We start from the raw sequence: 7,169 nt of genomic DNA, 5'->3' as shown, positions 1-7,169 counted from the left end.
AGCTCGGTTTACGGCCTTCGCTGCCGGCATGCGGCATATCCAGCAACTGCAGCTTAACAAGAAGACGAGGCATGCTGAGATAATTTTGAGCAAAGTGAAGTGGCTGGAGTTAAAAGCTGCCCTCGAGACTTTCCTCCTTTCGACCCCCTAGAAAATTGTTTTTATTTTATTTTAGGAGCCTCTCGAATGTATCGGTTCACCTTTTTCTACGAATTAATACAATGGTATTTATTCTTGCATTTCCCACGTGACTAGATAGTACTTTTTCAAAAAATTTCCATTAATCGGCAATTTGTGAATTAAACCGGTCCAATCTCTAAGATGATATGCCCCCTTGCCGAGAACTTTGTGAACAATGAAAGGCCCTTCCCAATTTGGCGACCATTTGCCAAACCTGGGGTCTTTAATCCCAACAGGCAACACCGTTTGCAAAACTAATTCTCCTTCGCCGAACGTTTTTTGTCTGACGTGCTGGTTATACGCTCGCTCGGCAATTTTCTTCTGTGCTATTAATAAGTTACCCACGTCGATCCGATTTTCTTCCAAGTCTTCTAATTCTTGTCGTATAGCTTGACTATATTCGGCACTAAACAAACTACTTGCTCGATCACTCGTAATGAGTTTATACTCAACTCGACTGGTAACATAGCATCATGTCCGTAAGTTAACGCGTAAGGAGTCGTTCTGGTGGCTGACCGGGGTGAAGTTCGGTATGCCCATAATGCTTCGTTTAACTTTAAATGCCAAAGCCCAGGCCTCTCTCTTATCGTTTTTTCGAGAATGCCGATCAACACTTTATTGCTTGCCTCAGCATGCCCGTTTGCCTATGGGTAATACGGCGTAGATTGCTCAAGTTGGATATTCAGACTTGCTGCGTATTCCCTAAACCTGTCGGCCGTGAATATGGTGCCATTGTCGGTTATGATCGTTTCTGGCACGCTGAATCTGGTCACAATATTTTCCTCTACGAAATTGCATACTTCTTTGGCCGTTAGTTAGGTGTATGACTTTACCTCGACCCACTTAGTGAAGTAGTCAGTTGCTACTATTATCCACGCATGTTTTGCCGCCCCCGACAATGGCGTGATTTTGCCAATTACATCCATTGCCCATCCCCTGAACGCCCATGGTTTAGTAACCGAGTGGAGTAATTCGGCCGGGGCTCTCTGCACGGGTCCATGAATTTGGCACGGTATGCATCTCCGTGCATATTCGATGCAATCCTTTAATATACTGGGCGTGCCAAAATGTTGTCCCAAAAGATGAGAACTTGGTATAGTGATGAAGGAATGCAACTGGTTTGGTGGATCTAATCGCGGCCGAGTAATGCATTATAGTCGGTCTTGGAGTCAATTATAAAGAATGCCGTCATGTGGTGACGACCGGTAACGCTGACTTCCAACGGGAGCACTCATTTAGTCTGAGACTTGTCACTGATGAAGCTGCTCATAGTTATTCCTAATGGGATAAATTCGTTATCAGAACGGCGTAAGGCCTTCATAACGGACGTATAACGACTTTAGATGTTGGAGATTAATCGAGGGGGAACGGGGGAATAGTTCGGCCAAAGCTGCCTTAAGGTTGTCACCATTTCGGACTTCCCCATCGTCGTCATTTGCGACGAAATCCACTTGTGTTGCTTCTTCAGCAACTACGTCCCCATCCAAGAAATTTGACTGATGGGTATTTGGTTGGAACTTAGCCGGTAGGACGTGGACCATACTGATCTCCATATGTTCGAGGACCGAGGGACCCATCGGGTCATGGTCGTCGTCTTCCACAGAAGTAATCATAGTATCAGTCGTTGGAGCATCCTCAATCGGACTTTTGAGTGCCTCGGCGCGGACCGGCTCCTGAAGCGTATTGACCGAGTCTATCTTATTCTGGCTGTCTTGCTCGACCATGTTTACTGCCGAAGATTTATTTTGGTCCTGTACTTTACGGGCTCGATCTTCGTAGGTGATGCGGGCGTTCCTTGTGTCCAGATACGCATCCAAACGCGCCACCCTTTTTTCCTTATCGGCCATAAGGCCGAAGAGAAATACAGTCGAGAAAACCTCAAAATGATATCGCAAATGCTGAAGGTATTCGAGTGAAAAAGGTAATTCGGCAGTGTCGATATCCGTGTAGGGATCGACCTCAAAGCCGAGGACTCGAGCCTCCCGTATATGTTAGAATCTAGCTTTCATTGCTGGGTCGGAAGTTTTCTGGATAATTTGCTCGGCATCAGGGCAAGTTAGTGCTAGGTCGAGGGCTTCCTGACACACCTTGGGTAGTCCGTACAAGTCATTGGCGGAATATTTCTTATGAAACTCCCGCATGTACTCTAAAGAGTCACCGAGGAATGAAGGGTGTAGATTGCGTCGTATTTTGATGAACGGTTCTAGCGGTGGTAACGAAGAAAGTTTCCTTTCAGCCTTTTGTCTAAAATGCTCGAGACGAGCTCTCGTCTCCCCAGGTCGGAGAAGGAGCTTGATGCGTTTCTCGGACTCTTCAATGGTGGTCTCAAAGTCACGAGCCGCTACCTTTTTCCCTTCGAGTAATTCGGTCATGATAGTCAGGGTTGGCTGATCATTAATGCTTCCCACGACCTCTTTTGGCTGCCACCGGTTGGTAGGGTTGGCCTGCACTTCTCGTCGCCGAGCCATGTAATTTATCCGTTGGCGTTGGCGGTGACGTTTCCTTTAGCTTCTTCAAAACCAGACGTAGATGTCTAGCATGGTCAGCCTCACTCCTAGAATATACCAAAATGTCATCGATGAAAATAATTATGAACTTGTTAAGGTACGGACGAAATACCCGATTCATCAAGTCCATAAAAGCTGCTGAAGCATTAGTTAACCTGAATGGCATCACAAGAAACTCATAATGACCATATAGAGTTTAAAAGGCTGTTTTCGGAAGATCATCGCTTCTGATCTTCAACTGATAATAGCCAGACCTTAGGTCGATTTTCAAGAAAACACAAGCACCATGAAGTTGATCGAAAAAATCATCGATATGAGGCAACGGATAACGGTATTTAATCGTCACCCGATTCAGCTGTCTGTAATAGATATAAAGCCTCAAAGTTCCATCTTTCTAACTCATAAACAAGAATGGAGCTCCCCAGTGCTCGGCTGAATAAACCATTTTCAACAAGTTCTTGCAACTGGGTTTTTAATTCCCTTAACTCCACATGAGCCATACGATAAGGAGTTAGAGAAATAGGATTGGTACCTGGAATTAGATCGATGGTGAACTCCACTTCACGATCCGACGGTAGGCCAGGTAAATCGTTCGGAAAAAACATTAGGAAAGTGTTTTACTACTCAAACATCTTCCCCATGAGCAGGAGTCTCCTTAGTCACCACTACATGAGCTAAGTAGCCTTGACAACCTTTCCTCAACATCTATTTTGCCCTCATGGTAGAGATAACTCCATGCTTTTACGTTCACCAACAAAAGTTACCATAGGTATGCCCTGTCGATGGAAAGTAATGATCTTTTGGTGACAATTCAACATGGCACGATTATAATCAAACCAATCCATACATCAAAATTAACGATGTCCAATGATACAAGATTAGCTAGCATTACGACATCCTTGATGAGAACAGGACATCCTCGATACTCCCAACTAACATAGCAAAGTTCACCTTTAGGCATCGAGAACTCCCAACTCATACCGAAGGGAGTGAGGTGTGGTTGAGTCTTTTGAGCAAACGTATGGGAGATAACCGAATAAGTAGCACCTGAGTTAATTAATATTCTAGCAAAATGGCCAAGAACATTCAACATACCCATAATCAAGTCGGGGTTACATTGAGCATCCTACAAGGTGATATGATTGACATGACCCTGTGCCTGCTGTTGGCCTCCTCGACCCCTGTTTCTCTGGTTGCCGCGTCCCTAATTACCTCGACCTTAATTTGTTGGACTAGGCTGCTTGGTCGATGCGTCGCTGCTAGAAGCTACATCAAGATTCTAGGACTGTCCCCCGACATACTACTGCGATCCGCCACCCTAATATGGTGTATAAGCCCCTTGGTACTGTGGATAACCGGTCTGGTAATAAGGATCAATGGGTACTGATATGCTCTTCCTGGATGCTCAGCTATGTCACCCTGGTAGTGGTAAGCACCACTATAACCTATCTGTTGGTAGGTACCAGGTCCTTGAATCTGTAGTAGAGGAACTACAAGTGGTAGTGTAGGAGGCTGATTTTGCTGACTCTGTAGACACTTATTAGCTCAATGCCCCATCTGACCGAAAGTATAGCACCCACTACTTCCCTTTTACACTTACCAAAATGACGATTATTACATCTGCGACAGAGCGGAGCACCATAATTGCTAGGGCTCATCTGATTCTGAAAGCGGGAACTACCTGTGGACTTGTTGCCACTTCATGGCGTATTGGAATTTGAACCACCGCTCGACGATCGAGAACTATTACCACTTCTCTTGAAATTTTGAGTCTTTCGAGGGCCAAAAGATGACTGCCCCTTGTTATTATTCCTCTGAGCATTATTATTATTATCTTTTTCATCATCATCATCATTAGGAGCATTCTCGGAATCTTCAACATGAAGCAGAACCATCAAAGAATTCTTGGTAGGTAGAGCAGGGAGTATAAGTCGCCAAAGAACGCAGTCGCTTACAAGTCCTCTTTTTAAAATAACAGAGCATCTCTCTAGGATTCCCAGCGATCTCGGGACAATAACGGGATAAGTCAGTGAACTTTCGGTGGTATTATGTGACTAAAATTTTTCCTTGCTTCAACTTTATGAATTCCTCTCTCTTTCGATCCTTGTACTTCGGAGGTGTGAATCTAGCCTCAAACAGACGCCTAAAAACATCCCAATTCATGGCATCTTGAGCAGACAACGGGCATGACTTATGAGCCCACCATGATCCAGCTCCCAGAAGGAAGAACCAAGTCGCTATCTCGACCCATCTCTCCTCTGGAAGGTTCCCATGTTGCTGCATAACTTGGTATGTCAAAATTTTCGGTTGGCATGGTATGATAATAACTAACACACCCCGACCGGAGTCGAGGCATGTTGGCCGTCACCCGAAGGTGACGTAACCAAAAGTGTGAGTGATGTAAAAATGTGAATAAATTAAGACCAAAACTAGAACTTATTTAAACTAATAAAGTGAGTGCACAGTAGTGGGTAGAACCTATAGAATGTAAATGTTCAGAGCATAGATGACAAATAGTGCAGTCGAAACTAGTTAAGTACTTAATACACAACGGAAACAGTTCCAACATTTAAACAGGGATATGTCAGAATCGCCGGCTAATCCTCGTACGCCACATAGTAATTCAGCTATCTAGGACCTGGAGGGGCGAAAAACAAAAGGGCTAGTGGGCAAAAAGAAAAGTTTATAAAATCCATTTATTTTCTGAACATACTAACCCCTCACTGTAAAACATATATAGTTTCCAGACAATCGTACTACGTATAGGTATGAAATCAAATGCAATCAATAGTAAATCCAAAAGTATGCCAGATCACAATATCTCAACAGTAATATAAGTAAAATCAGGGGTTCAATCAATCTATACTAGCACACAAGTCAGAGTCGCCTAATGCGACCTATACAACTGAAGTAATGCGCATCAATCTATGCTAGCAAACAAGTCAGAGTTGCCTAATGCGACTTGTATGATAGGACTGGGTGTAATCATAATATATGCTCTAGTGCTACAATCACGTGAAGATCGATGCTAATTACGGTCACCTACTAGTCGGAGTTGCTTAATGCAACCTGTATGTGCGGAGGTGAACGTACAAGTGAAAGACTGGCCCTGGTCCAGAGTAAGCACTAACACTGGGGTGCAGCAATGATGAGCAGACTGCATGAATATAAACATGCCATAATAATTCAATAATTCCAGTCAACATAATAAACATACCTGACAATAAACTTACCTGCGTATCCCGTAGGATTATTTTAGCATTTCACAACAATACAACATTTCTTATAACGTTATTTCATCATGGCATGATATGCATAAATCAATTCAAAAACATTTATGGAAACTATAAAGTTTATAGACACACACACACACACACACATACACACACACACACACACATGAAAACAAATGCCCATTCACTGATACGTCGATGGATCGAAGCCCCCTAGCCTTGCTTGTCCTTGTACGTTCTCAGGGTAAGTCTCCCCTATGTGCGAAACAACTAATAATAATTAGTTAATTAACACATACACTAAAAGTTAGGAAAACCCCTCATAGTTTGCTCAAATGGAAGGTTTGAATATACGAAAAACACTCTACACGACATCACAAACCTGTACGTGTCAACCACTTGCCTAGCCCACGGCCACACGCAGGTCAGAGGTGGCAGAAGCCAGGGAATATTTCGTCAAAGTTGACGAAATATCCCGTTAAATAGTAACAGAACTTAACGGCGTTACCTGACGCCATCAGAATATTCCGTCAACTTTGACAGAATATTCTTCGTCTTCTCCAGTAGGCATTGCCATCCGCCACCGTTTGGTTTGCTGATTTCTAGGTAAAATTTCAAAACCTCATAACTTGTTCATTTCTCAAGCATTTTTGAAGAAATTTATATGGAAATGAAGCCCTTGAGGAGTAGAACAAGTCTGTACCTTTTGGAAATCCAAAAATGGATGGGAAGAGGCTTGAAAATGTCTCGACCTAAAACTTGACTCCTTGAAAACGTGTGTTCTCGTGTCAATTCCACTCCAAACTTAGTCTAGGGACTCCAGGGAGTTGACTAGGTGCTTCTATGACCTTCAAAAACTTGTAACTCAGTCGGGATCACATTGAAGCAAACTCGTCCGAGTCAGAGCTTCCGAGTTGAAGAGTCAAAACTCGTCCATTTGACGATTTGTTGGTACAGTTGGGTTCGTGGTTTCAAGAGGAATGCAATGGTGGTAGTTCCAAGTCCGATCTAGGATTTTTAAGGTGTGAGTTTTGTTGTTGCAGAAAAAAAAGAGGTTCGGTGAGAGAGAGAATAAGAAGAAGAATAGAGAGAGAATGAGTGTGTTCTAATTGGGGGAGAGAAGTGAGAGACAGTGTTTCTGATTGGTTGAGTGAGAGTGAGGGTGAGGTTGATTGGTGATGAGGGATTTAGGGCAAGACAAGTGAATGTGAGGGTTTTAGGGGTTGTGATTGGTGAATGTGTGAAAAAA

Source organism: Pyrus communis, chromosome 6 (assembly GCF_963583255.1).
Source record: "Pyrus communis chromosome 6, drPyrComm1.1, whole genome shotgun sequence".
Lineage (NCBI taxonomy): Eukaryota > Viridiplantae > Streptophyta > Magnoliopsida > Rosales > Rosaceae > Pyrus > Pyrus communis.
The sequence above is the reverse complement of the archived record's forward strand: the minus strand, read 5'-3'. Positions refer to the sequence as shown.